The sequence below is a fragment of the Scyliorhinus canicula genome, chromosome 7, assembly GCF_902713615.1.
Source record: "Scyliorhinus canicula chromosome 7, sScyCan1.1, whole genome shotgun sequence".
NCBI classification, from domain to species: Eukaryota; Metazoa; Chordata; class Chondrichthyes; order Carcharhiniformes; family Scyliorhinidae; genus Scyliorhinus; species Scyliorhinus canicula.
Genome location: NC_052152.1, coordinates 159,398,807 through 159,415,900, shown reverse-complemented (window position 1 = coordinate 159,415,900; position 17,094 = coordinate 159,398,807). Strand labels below are relative to the sequence as shown.

Genomic DNA, 17,094 nt, shown 5'->3' with positions numbered 1-17,094 from the left:
GGAGCTGTGAAGCAACACTTCTAACCATTGTGATCGGAGACACTCGGTTCATTGGTTTGCCAATGAATTGATTAAAAGACCGTATTCTGCCTGGTAACAGGTGGTGATCGGGTCCTACCCAAGTGAAATGGTTTTTAGACAACCAAGGAAAGGACTGTTGGATCCTGGACACTCAAAAAAGAAGCTGTGAGTCTCTTTCTCCAGAAAAGCTGCAGAGCTGCTGTATTTCTGAACCTACAGAGAACCTGGATGAATCTACAGCAAAAACCATTACACTGAAAGCAGAAACCTCAAACTGAAAGCACGGACAGAAGGAAGGTGTTCGGGAAGACAACCATCTGAAACAAAGACTCTTATCCTTTTACTATCATTGTTGTTTTTACACCCCTCTTTTCCTCTCCGTGTTTGTTTATCTGTCTTGTGTGTGTGTGTGTAGAGAATGGGCGGAAAGTTAGAGGGGGGTTAGAAATTAAATTAGAACATGGTTAACCAGTTGTATTCGCTGCATATTTAACTATAGTTATTGTTATTAATAAAAAATAATTGTGTTTACATTTACAAACCTGGTAACTGTAGTTATTGGGCAGCCAAGGGCCAAAGGCTTTGGGTGTTTTTTCAAAGAGTTATTTGTTAATTTCAATTGTGTTGCGATTCCGGGAGGTCAGGTGAGACTGGAATTGACTGCTCACTAGCCCAGTGGGTCATAACAGCTGTAACATTTAGAAATTTCCCCATCTCTGCCACCACCCCTGTATCTAAGGAAGTTACATCCTTCAACATTCTCAGACGCATCCCATCTAGTCCTGGTGACTGATCAACTTGAAGTATTGTACAGTCAGCCTTTCTAGTACCTCCTCATCTCAATTACCTCCTCTTTCATTATGACTTGGGCAAATATTCTTCCTTGGTAAAGGCAGATGCAAATTACCCTCAGCAATGTCCTCTGCCTCCATGCATAGATCCCCTTTTATGGATCCTAATTGACCCCTCCCCACCCCATTTTGTTATTTATATGCCTGGAGAAGATTTTTGAATTCCCTTTTTCATTAGTTTCCAATCTATTCTCATGCATTCCTATTTGTCTCTCTTATTTCACACAGAATCACAGAAGATTCAGTGCAGAAGAAGCCCATCGGCCTATTGAGTCGGTGTTGACACTTGAAAAATACGTCATCTACCTACTTAATCCCATTTGCCAGCATTTGGCCCATAGCCTTGAATGTTCCATTTTTTAATTTCAGGATATAGATCGGTTGGAGACTTAGACGGAGTGATGGCAGATGGAGTTTAATTCGGACAAATGTGAGGTAATATATTTTGGAAGGTGTAATACAGATGGGAAATATACAGTAAATGGCAGAACCCTTCAGAGTATTGATACGCAGAGGGATCTGGGTGTACAGGTCCACAGGTCACTGAAAGTGGCAAGGCAGGTGGAGAAGGTAGTCAAGAAGGCATATGGCATGCTTGCCTTCATCGTCCGGGGCATTGAGTTTAAAAATTGGCAAATCATGTTGCAGCTTTATGGAACCTTAATTAGATCGTACTTGGAATATAGTGTTCTGATGCATGATCAATAACTCTCGAAGCGAGATTGGAGTACAATTGAAGGTTTTATTGGACTAGTTGTTTCCCCCCAGCAGCACAGGTACAGAATGCAGTAGCTAGGAGACACAGACTCTTATACTTCGCCTTACTGGGTGGAACCAGCAGGCAGGCTTCACCAATGATCTTACTGTCTCAGGTACCTCCCACACCAATGATCTTACAGCATCAACCTAGGTACAGTAATACTTCGAATACCGACTACCCCACATGTTCAGTTCTGGTCACCACACTATCAAAAGTATGTGGAGGCTTTTGAGAGGATACAGAAAAGATTTACCAGGATGTTGCCTGATATGGAGGGCATTAGCTATGAGGAGAGGTTGGGGAAACTTGGGGCTGGATTCTCCGCAGTCCCGCCACAAAATCGCATTTGGCACAGGGGCGGAGTACCCGATTTCATGCCGAAATCGGGCCTGGAGCCCGTCCGGTGATTCTCCGGGCCATTGCCATTGCCAGCATCCTGCTCAGCGATCCTCCGCTCCCGACCAGCAGAGTTCCCGACGGCGTGGAACTAACCTGCTATGGACGGTCGGGATGCTTGCTTGGCGGCTGCGGCCTGAGTCCGCGGCGGCCCTGGTGGGGTTGGGGAGATCGGGGGACAGATCAGGCCGGTCGGATCTTCATGTACATCCAGTTACTTTTTAAAGGATGTAAGGCAACCCCCCTCTACCACCCTCCCAGGCAGTGTATTCCAGACCGTCACCACTCTCTGGGTAAAAAAGCTTTTCCTCACATCCCCCCTAAACCTCCTACCCCTGACAAAGAACAAAGAAAATTACAGCACAGGAACAGGCCCTTCAGCCTTCCAAGCCTGCACCAACCATGCTGCCTGTCTGAACTAAAACCCCCTACGCTTTCGCTGACCATAGCCCTCTATTCCCATCCTATTCATGTATTTGTCAAGATGCCCCTTAAAGGACACTATTGTATCTGCTTCCACCACCTCCCCCGGCAGCAAGTTCCAGGCTCCCACCACCCTCTGTACTTGCCTCGTACATCTCCTTTAAATGTTGCCCCTCGCACCTTAAACCTATGCCCCCAAGTAATTAGGTTTAACACAGTGGACTAAAAAGCTGGCTTGTAATACAGAACAATGCCAGCAGCACGGGTTCAATTCCCGTACCAGCCTCCCCGAACAGGTGCTGGAATGTGGCGACTAGGGATGTTTCACAGTAACTTCATTGAAGCCTACTTGTCACAATCAGTGATTATTATTATTAATTAACTCTTCAAACCCTGGGAAAACGCTTCTGACTATCCACTCCGCCCATGCCCCTCATAATCTTGTAGACTTCTATCAGATCACCCCTCAAACTCTGTCGTTCCACTGAGAACAAACCAAGGGCTGGATTCCCACAGAATGTGACTATGTCCCCACGCCAGTGTAAAAACGCTGGTGTTTCACTCCAGAGTTTCCTAAAAAAAAGATAAGCCAATTCACTCACTTGCAGGGGACTAGCAGGGACCCAGAGTGATTCACGCAGCTTTAGCTGCGGATATGGCCGTGCAGCCTTCTCTCATAAGAGCACACGCCCATTCCAGGTATTAGTCGAGTAAAGCTTCTCAGAACTGCTTTAAATGAATTTACATCCCTCCTTACATAAGGAAAGCAACACAGTACCCAGATGTAGTCTCAACAATGCCCTCTGTATCTGAAACATAATGGGCTGGATTCTCCATCCCGAGACGCCTGGAATGCATTCCCTGATGGGATGGAGAATCGGACATCAGGGAAAAATCTGGATCAACGGGTTGGATTTGCTGTTTTTGGGACTTTGTACCCACGCTTTTGTAAAAACTGTGGACTTTCATGCCAGAAAAACTGGTGTGAAAGGGCCACATATTCGTTGCCCTGCAGGGGGCTAGAAGTGAACGATCGTAAAACTAGCAGCTTTGGCTGCAGATACAGGCCTCCGCACTTCTGGGTCAGATGATGCACGTGCGCACGGCGGCAGCCTCCAGCGGCCGTGCCATGCTCCATGGTGGACTCAGACCACGGAGCTGGATCTTAAACATCGTGCCCCCGAATGGCCGCGCCCCGACCCTGACCCGTCGCCCAAAAATTGCTCGATCCCGTAAAGGGCACCTTTGCCCTCCGATCAACCCCCCCCCCCCCCCCCCCCCCCCCCCCCCCCCCCCCGGGCCAGGGAGGCCGCGGACTGAGTTTGCAGCCACCATGCTAGCATCCCGACTGGCAGGACCATGTTAGATCCATGCCATCGGGACTTCGGCCGGTCGGGGGCAGAGAATGGCGGGGAGGACCTCCGGCAATGGCCACAGGTAGAGGATATGCCGCGCGGCGTAATCTCTGAGTGCACGTTTTTCGGGGCCCAGAGAATCGGGGACCGTCGTCAGTCCCGATTCCATGCGGGGAAAGGGATTCTCCGCCCTGGCCGTAATTTCGCCGTCGAATGAGTTCCACGCTGCACAACAGCAGGAGCATGTAAATAAATGCAAATAGGTCGTAATGACTCACTTTCATCTATTTAGCGGGCCTGGCACCCTATGCTCCACCCTCCCATGTTTCCCCAATCCCTGCAGCCAGGAATCACGTGAGCGCAGTTCACTAATGGAATGGTTGCTACAATCGTGACCCTGGTGTGGTGGGCCATGGGGCAACAGTTGCCCTCTGCTCCCAACCGACCTATCAGCTGTATGGGCATGCTCCAGCACAACTAGTGCCATCTTTTTGGCTGGGATAAGTGTGTGTAGGGAGTGTAATGTGTATGTACGCCTGCAGCTTGTCAGCTTCCCGAGTATCGATCATACGCACCATTTTTCAATGGCATCGATTGTGTTCCACGCGGCACCGTTGCTAGTCCCTCAATGGTACCGGATTCGGTCCAGCTGTGGCGCCAGTTTTTCTGTTGTAAAAGTCCATGAATTCTCCGTTGGCATCAACACTTAGGGTGGGTTTCTCCATTGCCTGACGCCAATATCCTAATCGGCGATTGGGCGGAGAATCCCTGTTTATGACCGAATCGGGTGCGGCACCAGTTTTTGGAAGCTCCGAAACGGCATCATCGAGGAGTACACCGCACGCCATTGGGACCGCTTCAGGACATCACCTGAAGTCCCTCCCCCAATGCTCATCTCCCGATGGGCCGAATTCCCGACGGTGTGGGACACGTGTGATCTCAGTTTTCGTGAACCCGGCGTGGCGGCTGTGGACTGCGCCACAGTTGGGGGGCAGCTGTGCGGCTGGCGAGGGGGGGGGGGCTTCAGCAAGGGCTGGGGGGACTGGTGGGGTTGGCCCCGGGTGGCGAGGGGGCATCCAGGGGATCACTATCTGGCAGGTCAGGTCCACGCGCAGCCGTGCAACATTGTACGCCGCGACCGCTGCAGGGTGTCACAATGCGCATGCGCATGCATGGACCCGGCAATTCTCCAGGTGTTTATATCGGGAAGGCCGTGCGTTTTACGTGGCATGGCTGCTAGCCCCTCACCGGTGGATTGGTATGGGGGCCTCGCCGATTTTTTTGTCGTAAAACTAGACACTTTCTCCGGACATAGCCTCAGAATCGGAGAATCCAGCCCTATATTTATTTCTTGAAATCATGGGCTGGATTCTCCAATCGCCGACGCCGAAAACGCGTCCGGCGATCGTCCGCCGAATCCACGTCTATGCCGGAATTGGGGGGGCGGCGCCGCTTTTGCAATGGTCCGCCCTGTCAAAAACGGCGTACTGCATGCCGTCGGAACAGCCTCAGGACGTCACCTGAGGCCCTCCCACGATGCTCCGCCCCTGATGCGCCGAGCCCCGACGGCGTCGCTCGCGTGTGCTCACACCGTTTGGGGACCTCACGTGGCAGCTGCAGATTTTGTCCAGCGCCGCCACAATCAGGGGTGGCGGGGGGAGCTGTTCCACTGGCACGGGGGCTTCGGCGGGGACTGGGAGGACTGGTGGGGGGTGGTCTGGGGGTGGTGAGACTTGATACAAGGGGGCAGGTTTTGGCAGGCCGGGTCCACGTACAGCCGCCGTGCACATGCGGGGTCACGGACCCGGCCATTCTGCAGCATATCCGCAGAGAAAGTTACGCTGCGCAGCTGGCAGCCCCCCCCCCCCCCTTCCCCCCCCCCCCCCCCCCCACCGCGCGGAGATTCGGTGCAGGGGCAGCGCCAACGTTCTGGTCATAAGACCAGATGGATCCTGCGAACATAGCCGCAGGATCGGAGAATCCAAGCTGTATTTAAGTGAGAGTCAGGAAAACGGAACTGAAAAAACATTACAATGTTAAGCAAGTTTACGAGGCAAATTTATTGGCAATTCTCTGTGCCAATATACTCAATATCACATGGAAAATTCCAGCGATTCATCATCACTCCCTCACAGATTAACTACAAGTGAACTCAACAAAAGTGCACAGATGATTACACAGCAGTTTTGATTTCTTCCACAGTTTCCTTAATCTTCCAATGCGCAACGTCGTACCATCTGGAACACAAAATAGACTAGTAGATCAAAGTTGAACATGGGGATGAATTTTCAACAATAAATTTGCAAGGTTGAAAATATTTTTCTGAATGCGCGATAAAAATTAAAATGTCAGTGAACGCAGACCATCTTAAAAATGATTAATAGCCTACAGAGGAATGTTTTAACACACTGACTTCATGATGGTGGGAAATTAGTAGCTGTTCTGGTGAGTTAAATAGCAGCGCCTCAGAGATAGTTGGAATGGCATGAAGAAGGCTTCTGGGTGAGTGTGGTGATGTCTTCGGGAGGGTAATGAAGGTAGATTGCTAAAAGTAAAGTAGGCTGAATGGGGAACCTGCCTCCCCGGGGAAAACAGCAAAGACGTTCGTGAAAGAAACAGCCACAGTCTCACAAAGGTTTGTGACGATGTGCTTACTCTGGAAATTCCTGTAAGATGATACACCATGGAAATGGTGATAAGACTTCCAATCCTATTTTGCAGGGGGAATTTTCCAGTTAGGAGACTAAATGCGGTGGCAGGTGGTTTCGGCTGCTCCCAACCTGCTGGCCAGAATGGCCAGAACTCGCACCCAATTCCGCACTTACAAGCTCATTATTTATGCACAGGCCAGTAATGGGCTGAGCCACCTGGCAGGTCGGGAATTGAGTTGTCTGCCCGCCATCAGACGGTGGGGTCGGAGGCTGGGGCACCATATTTGAATGCCAGACCAGCACATACATTTCACTCTCTCTAGCCCACCTGTCTACAGGAGACTGTCACCCTGCTTCACCCACCAGGGCCTTGAGGGCCTTGATCAAAGGAGTGCAGGTGCACAGACATGTCCTGTATCCCTCAGATGGCTCCAGAACGTTAACTAAGCTCGGTGAAGCAGGGTGCTGCCTTCTTCTTAAGGCAGTAAACCTTGTTCTTCTGGTTGCCAGATATCTGTGACAGTCTGTGAATGATCTCATCCGCTCTGCCAGGGTAAGTCATCCATCAACTCCCTCCAATATCAAACTCTCATCATGGCATTGTGCACTTCAGTAGCTACTCTCTTCAGGCATCTCATACATCCATTAGCGGGGGACACATGTCAACAATCATTCTCTCACAGAAGGGTTCACATCACCACTATCCCATCTGTCATGCATGTTGCTCACACTCTATCCTTTGGCCCTTCTGACCAGAGACATTCATCTCACCCCACCTCTGCTTTGATCACATGTCTTTCTTACATCTTCATACAGGGCAAGCAGGCGCACAGCAGGTACAGAATGTTGCAGATCAGGGAAGAGACGGCCACCGCCATTGCCCGCACTGAGTTTGAAGAGGCTGCAGTTGAGCTGGCTGGGGAGGACAGGGACTGCTTCTGTGGGGAAGGGGGAATCGGTCGTTCCCAGCAACCTCCATCGCTATAGCTCATGCTCATCAGCAGAAACTCTATTCTCGATTTTCTAGGCATCAGCAGGTCGAAGCCCACAAGGCAGCTGGGCATCAGTTTGAGCTGCCAGACCACATCCAAAGACAAATCTCTGAAAGAAAAGTCATTGTACTCACACACCTTCCACCAGTTACAGAAACAAACATCTCATTGGGGTACAGCTCAAGATTAGGCCTGGGGTCACATTCTGGAGAACACCTCACCCACAGCAGTCGAAGGCAATGCAGCTCAGGTCTCCAGCACTCGGAGGGCTGCTGGAGATCAGCCAGCCTCTCAGTTAGAGTCAGATGATGAGCCTCTGCAGGCAGCTGCCAACTCAATGCTGGAGATGCAACACCAGGTGTTGGAACATCAGGCAGAGATTTGGCTGACTAGAGCAATGCTGGAGGAGTCCCGCCACATTTTATCTGATGTCATGGCTGCAACATGCAAGTGCTACAAAGTCACCTTGGGAAGGTTGGGAACCCCATGGAGACCTTGGTCCAGCGGGCCTTGCTGGATTTGTGCTCAGTCCTGCGCCCCATGGCCACAAACCATGGTGTGCACCATCAGGACGTAGGCAACATGGGGATGAGGCACCTTGACCTCCCTCCAAGTGCACCATCTCCTATAGGAGTCAAGTCGGGGTCTTCAGGTGCCCACAGGGAGGATGAGTGTCAACCAGAGGCCTGCTTTAAGAGCATTCAAAGAGTGTGCACAATCCTCTCTGCCTGTCCCAAAATCCATTCCAGCTGCTCATGCTGCTGAGGGGCTTCTGTCCCTAAGCAGGAGACCCTTATCAGGTCGACACCACGTCTACCAAGACCATCACTGACATCAGGGTCTAACAGTCAGCAGGCTGCCTCCACTTGTGCTATTGGAGCTAAGAAAATATAGAAGCATTGATGTCACTTGTGGATAATATGGGTGTGCTATCACTTTGTTGATTTTTGTAAAAACCCAATTGGTTCACTAATGTCCTTTAGGAAGGAAATCTGCCATCCTTACCTGGTCTGGCCTACATGTGACTCCAGATCCAGAACAATGTGGTTGACTCTTAAATGCCCTCAGGGATGGGCAATAAATGCAGGTCCAGCCAACACGCCCACATCTCATGGACAAATAAAAACATTTTTGCTGGTTTTGTGACTGAACTGAAGGCATTGTGAATACACGCATTGGAATCCTCTTATGTCAACGTTTAATCAACTTCCCACTCAGTGATAGCCTCCCTCTGTGAGATTAACATTCATGTGATATCAGCTTCAGTTGAACTAGTCTTCATACCTTAATGTAATGTCAGGAAGATGTGCTTCAATATTTATCTGAAATGTGTGACATAAGAACATAAGAACATAAGCATTTGTAATCTCTCAAGGAACACCATTGAGTGAGTGCAGTTCATCAGCAGTGACATTCTTGCGGCATTTGTGTCTGCTCAGTGGTAGTAGCAGAAGCCAAGACATGCACAGGAGGAGATCCCTACGTATCTCAGTCACAGCAGTTTTTACATCATTAGTTGGTGGTGAAAGGTACAAGTCTTCGCTTGCATCACTCTTGTTCCTCAGTGGACTCTCAGTTTCTAGAGTGAGCTCATTTACAGGGCACTGTGGACCAAAGCAGAGATCGTGGCCTGGCGATTCATGAGGCCAGAATGGGCAGGTGTGGATGTAGTGCTCATTCTCGTTGTGAGTGCCTGGACATCACCTGAGATGAAAGGAAATGGCATTGAGGGTTAAGGGGAGGAGTGGCTATACACCCTCACTTAACTTTACTCTTCCTGGAACCCTTCAGCAATTGAAATATCACGGGCGCTCCCCAACCCCATCCATTGTACAGGTCAATGTCTGAAAGTGGGGGCCTGCATGAATATCACAGCACAATGATGTCCAATAATGGAAAAGAGCGGGAAGAAAGCAAACCTACTGCTCAGGCAGTGTAATGTGCATTGCAACAGAAACAGTGCAACGCTACAGCAGGTAGGCTATGCATGATGCACTCACCTTGAAGTTCCGAATGCAATGAGGTCCGACTTGTGCATGCCACTGTTTTCTGAATGGGTTTTTCAGCTGGCATAATTTCCCACTGGCATGGAAGGTGTGAGGAGTTTCCAGCGAGTAATTGTTTCAATGAGCATTCGGGAGATGTTTGTGAATGCAAAGTCTGTTCATGTCACTAGGCAGTGGGATAACTGACTTGTCATCAGGAGAATTGGAAACTGTTTTTACGGCAGTGGGTTTACGACTTTTTGCCTGCCGTTAGATTCTCCACTCCCGGGTGGGGTGGGAAAATTCTGCTCGATGTCTTTATTAAAACTCATCTGATGCATCATCAAATAATGAGCCATAGACCATGAATTTAACACCAACCTTTTATTTACTATATAAACACTGGGACAGCTCTCCCATCAAAGAGAATCACCTTTATTAATCCACTGAAGAGAATGTAAAGGGAAGGAAAAAGCATTGTTAATATTCCACAGCTGTTCCAGTGAATGGGAGCCCAAAGCAGCAAATCTGCTGACAGTCACCGATGATAAGCAGCCTTCGGACCATGTGATGCGTACTACTCTACTACAGACTGCTTACATCAGCACCACTTGTTTTTCTAACTTAAGGCAATTTGGGGTTTTGTTTTCACAGATAAACAAAAAGGCGGAATTACTTCCAAGTTTCTTTCTTGAAGAAATAACTGGCCCATCACTGCAATGGGTCAAGGGAATTGAGCTGCACCAAGTACCAGTGTTTACTTTGAGTTTGTAGTCTGCAATCCACACCATCACTTTCAACACACCCAATTATCTATATTTGAGCTAAATACAATTTCTGAACTGTATTATGCAACTCTCCTTCTCTTGGGTTGTAATAATTATAGAAACTCAAGGTGGAATTCCCCCATCCTGGGATTAAGTCCCATGGCAGAGGTGGGAATGTGGAGTGTTTCCTGCTAAGGAGGCCGACAGAAAACCATGGCACATCTTCCGGCCCTGACCTCATCAATTATGCAACCGGGCATTAAGCATCATATTCTGTGGTGGATCAGGCCTGATGGTGCGTAGTCCGCTGTCGTATCTGGGTGCCATATTTAAAAGATGTTCAACATCACTGACCCACTAATGAAGAAAGAAGATGGACCGCCTGAGAACGAAGGTGGATCTCCAGGAGCATTCTAAGGCTGCAAGGTGGACCACCCCCCAGGATACTGAATCTGAAAGGTCCACCTGTTGATGTTCCCAGCACCCATTGCTGTGGTGTTCCAGGGTCCAGGGTTGGTTGCGGCTGCCATTCCATACTCTGGAGGCAGTCCCAGACATTGTTCAGGAGAGTCTTGTCATCTGCACGCTATGTTGCTCCTCCGTACATGTTTTGCACCAGCTTGTGTTCCCACTGGCACCATGTAGAATCGGGTGTGGGTGGACGATTCTGGTCAGGCCTTCATTCGCATCCCATTAACGGCATGCAAACCAGTTTCACACCGCCTTCCAGCGGATTGCCCATCTTTCATAGCGGGCACCAATGGAAAATACCGTGGGAAATTTAGGGCCTCCCACTAAATTCCCCTAACACATGCCCCCCTGCCCCCCCCCCCCCCCCCCCCCTCCACCACCTGACATTGAACCTGCCAGCAGGGACATGGGAGAATTCTGTCCTTGGTCTTATGTTGAGCGACAATGAATTTAAGGAACTCAATTCAAATAAATTGCAGATTACTGGAATTACATCAGGAGCATTTGGTTTTGTCCTGATCTTTAAACAATGAAAAATGTCAATTTCTAACCCTCCCAGCCTGAGGCTTCCCATGCTGACTGCAAATTGCAAACTCCGGTGAGTGTCTGATTTGTGCCTCTATCCATTGCCTTTAATGGTGATTTGACATTTAATTACCCTCAAGCCAGGAATCCAGTACAGATAACCTAGTACTTGGCTGTGTCTGAACAGATCTTGGCAATGCTTTACAGAGGTAGAAGTCACCAAGAAACACCCTTCCTCAAGCTCCTCAAACGTACCTGTGGTGTGTCCTTTAAATTCTTATGCTACTGAAACCTTTGAGACTACTACTAACAACATTTAAATCCATCAGTCTTCCATGACAGGATCATTGTTTGCATGAAAACACAGTAATCACTTTCCCTCTGAAAAGGAGGCATCAGCATCAGCTCATATAACCTGTATCAAATGGTAGGATTTCCAGTAATGCAGGGAATTGTAAATGGTTCCATCATGTTTCTTGCATCAACCCTATGATTTACATAAACCAAATAAAATTCCACTCTACTAAAATCTAGCTGGAGCCAGTATGTAAAAGCCTCATCTTACAAAAGAATGCTTAATCGCTTGGAAGCACCCAGGATACAGTTGGCATCTCTCCTGGCCCTTTGTTTCTGTCAGAATATTTATAGGGTTCTAAACCAGGTTCATTCTTGAAAAATAAATGGCCCAGCTCCTTTAAATCCAATAGCAGATATGATCCCCCTCAAAGAAATTCTCCGCAAATCTTTGATGTAAATGACAATGTGCGTGGCCATCAGGGTCACCACAGCTTCCCCTTGATATGATCATAGTTTGTTTGTCATCTCAAACTTTATGTACTGTTATTGGTATGTGTAGATCTGAGGATTGGAGGGTGGCATGTGGTGCAGTGGATAGCACTGGGACTGTGGCGCTGAGGACCCAGGTTCGAATCCCAGCCCTGGGTCACTGTCCGTGTTGAGTTTGCCCATTCTTCCCATGTCTGCCAATGTCCCACACAACCCAAAGATGTGCAGGTTAGGTGGATTGGCCACCCTAAATTGCCCCTTAATTGGGAAATAAAAAATTGGGTACTATAAATTTATTTTAAAAAAAGATATGAGGATTGGTGGTAGATTGTGGGTCTACTTAAATGTGACTTTATAAGTGATTTTGACAGGTCATCAAATGCCCTATAATATCCGGGATTCTCCGTTGTGAACCTGCCCTGCTACCACTGCATGCAAGGAAAGAGAGTTTGGAGTGTCGTTCGCTGGTGGCGGGATTCTCTACTCCCGATACTTGTCAATGGGATTACCTGTTGATGCCACCCTATGCCGCTTGGAAACCCAAGGTCGGTGGGACCAGGGAATCATGCCGCCATTGGAGAATTCCGCCCAATGTGTTGTTCTCATACTTTATTATCTGCCTGCTCCACACTCTAACGAGCACTTTGTAAGTCCTTTGAAGGATACGGCTATGGTGACCAGATGTGGTATCACCTTGAGATAAATCAGCTGCTTGATTTTAAAATTCTTACCCTTGTTTTCAAATCCATCCATCCATGCCCTCACCTCTCCCTATCTCTTCTTCCAATTCCGTAACCCTGTGATATATCTGTGTTAATTTAATTCTGACATTTTTTATTGCTCCATCATTGGTAACCTGGTAGTCTTCAGCTGCCAATTGGCCTAAGTTCGGGAATTCCTCTCTACCTCTCTTGATTCTTTAAGGTGCTCCTTAAAACCTGGACCAAACTTTGGGCCATCTGCCCTAATGTCGCTTTCTTTGGTTCTTCTAATTTTGTTTGATAACAGTCCTGTGAAGTACTTTGGGATGTCTGGTCACATTAAAAGGTGCTATGTATGTACAAGCTGCTGCTAATTGTTGGTTAGATGCAGAAGGCCACCTGCCCAGCATACCACACTGCTATCCTGAGGGGAGGATGCCCTAGCATGCCATATAGGGTAACCCATTTCACTTTCACCTTGTGCATTAACTTGTCCACTTTGTCAAAAGCAGACAATAATAATAATTATCTTTATTAGTGTCACAAACAGGCTTACGTTAAAATTGCAATGAAGTTACTGTGAAAATCCACTAGTCGCCACATTCCGGCGCCTGTTTGGGTACACTGAGGGACTATTCAGAACGTTTAATTCATCTAACAAGCACATCTTTCGGGACTTGTGGGAGGAAACTGGAGCACCTGGAGGAAATCCACGCAAACACAGGAGAACGTGCCGATTCCACACAGACAGTGACCCAGGCTGGGAATCAAATCCAGGTCCTAGCACTGTGAAACAACAGTGCTAACCACTGTGCTACCATGCCGGCCAGCCCAAAAGACCTTGTTTTGCTTCTTCATAATAGGATCCCCATCCTTTGTCTTCACCCTTCACGGTAGCATGGTGGTTAGCATAAATGCTTCACAGCTCCAGGGTCCCAGGTTCAGTTCCCGGCTGGGTCACTGTCTGTGCGGAGTCTGCACGTCCTCCCCGTGTGTGCGCGGGTTTCCTCCGGGTGCTCCGGTTTCCTCCCACGGTCCAAAGATGTGCGGGTTAGGTGGATTGGCCATGCTAAAATTGTCCTAAAAAGTAAGGTTAAGGGGGGGTTGTTGGGTTACGGGTATAGGGTGGATACGTGGGTTTGAGTAGGGTGATCATTGCTCGGCACAACATCGAGGGCCGAAGGGCCTGTTCTGTGCTGTACTGTTCTATGTACTGTTCTATGTACTGTTCTATGTTCTCCTCTCAGAAAGGCTGACAGATATTTATGATCAAATTGGAGCTTTTACAAAGATTCAAAAAGCCCCTGTCCCCATACCTGTCCTCCTGTTTTTCAGCTCTTAAAAGGCTGCATGCTAGCCAGGTTCAGCAGTTCCACAGCTTCCTGTATAAACTTCAAGTAGTGCAAAGAGCTTTTGCTGAACACATTATCCATTCAACATGGCGAATGCACAAAGCATAAGCAACGGGTCCAGTGACACTTTGCCGGGATTACTGAATCGATCTGGGATTTTTGAGAAGCCTCCCACAATAGTGCTATAAGCCCAATTGTTTTGTTGCTAATTTCCCATAGGGAAATGGAGGAATGACCCCCCCCCAAGTATGGCTTCCCTCATCCATTTGGTGTATCAATAGATTGTGGATTGACTAATCTGGTATTACCAGTTATCTTTAAAGGACCAGATCACAAAATTTCAATGGTATGATAACCTTTGTCAACAAACATACTATTTCTGCAGCTTGCCTGATAGTAGATGTTACAAATGGCCTCCATGAAGTGTAGATGATGACATGGACTGGAGGATAGATTTGGATCTAAATACTTGGTTCTTGACCACTTTGAGGTCAATGTTAGATGAGGCAAGCAGACCTGCCTTTCTTCACATTCTGCTCCAAATCTGTAACAATTGATCAGCCCAATGAGTCACTCACGATTAAGGTGGAGAACCTGGATTGATGGTATATCCTCGCTTTTACAAGGATGCTAATCCTTGATTTCTCCCATTATATCCTGAACGAAAATAAATGGGTCTGTACAGATCACAAAGAGCAGATTTTAAAATTGTATTTTCAATTTAATCTATTATGCCATTGGTACCAAATCAATAAAAACTACAATGTTGCCATATAAAGTCTCGAAAGATGTGCTGTTAGGTAATTTTGACATTCTGAATTCTCCCTCTGTGTACCCGAACAGGTGCCAGAATGTGGTGACTAGGGGCTTTTCACAGTAGCTTCATTGCAGTGTTAATGTAAGCCTACTTGTGACAATAAAGATTACTAAATTTAAAAGTGGTGAGAATGCGGAGTTCACTAACCCATGAGATTGTTGAACCAAATAGCATATTTGGGAGCGGCATAGTGGCACACCGGTTAGCACTTCTGCCTCTCAGCGCCAGGGACCAGATTCAATTCCAACTTTGGGTGACTGTCTATGTTGAGTTTACATATTTCCCTGTGTTTGCGTGGGTTTCCTCGGGTGCTGTGGTTTCCTCCCACAGTCTAAAAGATGTGCAGGTTAGGTGTATTGCCAATTCTAAATTGTTCTTTAGTGCCTAAAGGTTAGGTGGAGTTATGGGGTTACAGGGATAGGGCAGTGGAATGTGGAATAGGCGGGGTGCTTTTTCAGAGCTTTGGTGTAGACTTGATGGGCTGAATGGCCTCCTTCTGCACGGTAGGGATTCTATGATTCTATGATTTAAGGGACAACATAAGCAGATGAGATAGAAAGGAATAGAAGGATGTGAGTTGGAGTGAGATGAAGTGAGGTGGGAAGAGGCTAATGTGGAGCATAATAAACAACAAAATCGATTGGGCTAAATGGTCTGTTTCTGTGCTGTAAAATTTAATGTAATTCTGTGCAATAACCAACATAATTTTCAACCCTCCACTGAGGCTTTATTGGACCAGCAGCAAAATCTCTGCAAAAGCCCCCTGTGTCTTTGCCATAAAATATAAAATGCTTTGGGCCGACGTACCTAGCTTCAGAATGAATTCTGGTACAACTAATGAGCTAGTCCCGGTGTTAAGTGTAGTAAGATTTATCCTGCAACCCAGACTGATGCTCCAGGAGTGCTCATGGAGTACTGTATTGCTTGAGATGTATTTTATCAAATAAGACGTTAAACTGAGATCCCGACTGGCTGTTCCATTGGTTCAACTGAATGCTAATACTCCATTAACATTCCTGAAAGAGGAGGGATTTTTTTCAGCTTGATGCACCATCAATTGGACTCGAGTCGTGAAGAAGTTCCAAATAACAGGCTTTAATGAACTAGTTGTGTGCCCAGCAGTCGACTTACAGAGAACGGCCGACTGTCGGCTGCTATGGGTTCTTATACCCCGCCTCATAGGAGGGGCTACCGGCCTCTCGGCCAATCGGCGAGCAGTCACATGACGAGCCTCAGCAAATTGGCAGAGAGACACATGACCTGCCTGAGCCAATGGGCAGCGAGTCCTCTGCACCAATGGCAGCACTACTCTGAGGTACCGTAAACCTCCTAGTCATACCACCACATTCACCCCTTGTGGAGAAAGAAGCCGGGGGGGGGGGGGAGGGGAGAGAAGAAAGGAGGAAAAAACGGGGGTAGGGGGCCGTCGAGCTGGTAGTATGACAAGAGAGAACGAGGTGTACAGAGTTATCTGGTGGCTGCCCACTGGCCCGCGACGAATGTGCAAAAGAACAACAATACCGCACACAATGCACTTATGAACAACGAGGAACAAAGCAAAACCAAAAAAAAACGAAAAGGAACAAGCAACATTGTACAAGGGAACACTGAACAACACGAAAAGTCCGATAAGGTCCAGTGGAACATCAAATCCACTCGATCAGTCTGACGGGCGCCTTCGATGTCCTGCTGGACTGTCGCAGCGGTGCCGGTGACGTCGGATCGGTGGTCGTCCGTGACTCTGGGAGCGGCGGTCGTGGTCCTGTGTCCGTACCCCTGGTCGGTGCTAACAAAGCTCTGGCCGGGCGAGGGGGGTCCTGTGCGCCGGGTTGCAGGGGCGCTGGGGGCGGTTGGGACTGGAGGGGGGGTGTTGGTGCTGGGGGTTGTGGCCGCACGCTGGCAGGTGCCAGGTCCCGAAGGGAGACCGTCTCTTGTCGTCCGTCGGGATACTCCACGTAGGCGTACTGCAAGTTCGCGTGGAGTAACTGGACTCGTTCAACCAATGGGTCGGACTTGTGCACCCGCACATGCCTCCGGAGCACGATGGGCCCGGGGGTGGCCAGCCAGGTCGGGAGCGGGGATCCTGAGGATGGCTTCCTGGGGAAAACAAGAAGAGACGTTCATGGGGTGTTTGGTTCGTGGCAGTACAGAGAAGAGACCGAATCGAGTGGAGGGCATCTGGGAGAACCTCTTGCCAGTGGGAGACAGGGAGATTTCTGGACCGTAGGGCCAGTAGGACGG

General features: G+C 48.4%; 1 long non-coding RNA gene across 1 annotated transcript in view; it reads right to left on the bottom strand.

Annotated features, from left to right (window-relative positions):
• Positions 1-5,847: 5,847 nt before the first annotated feature.
• LOC119968656 overlaps positions 5,848-17,094 on the bottom strand; it is a 45,450-nt gene continuing 34,203 nt past the window's right edge. Inside the window, exon 3 of the long non-coding RNA XR_005461165.1 lies at positions 5,848-6,043. This is a non-coding gene — a long non-coding RNA (uncharacterized LOC119968656). The remainder of the gene's footprint in view (positions 6,044-17,094) is intronic.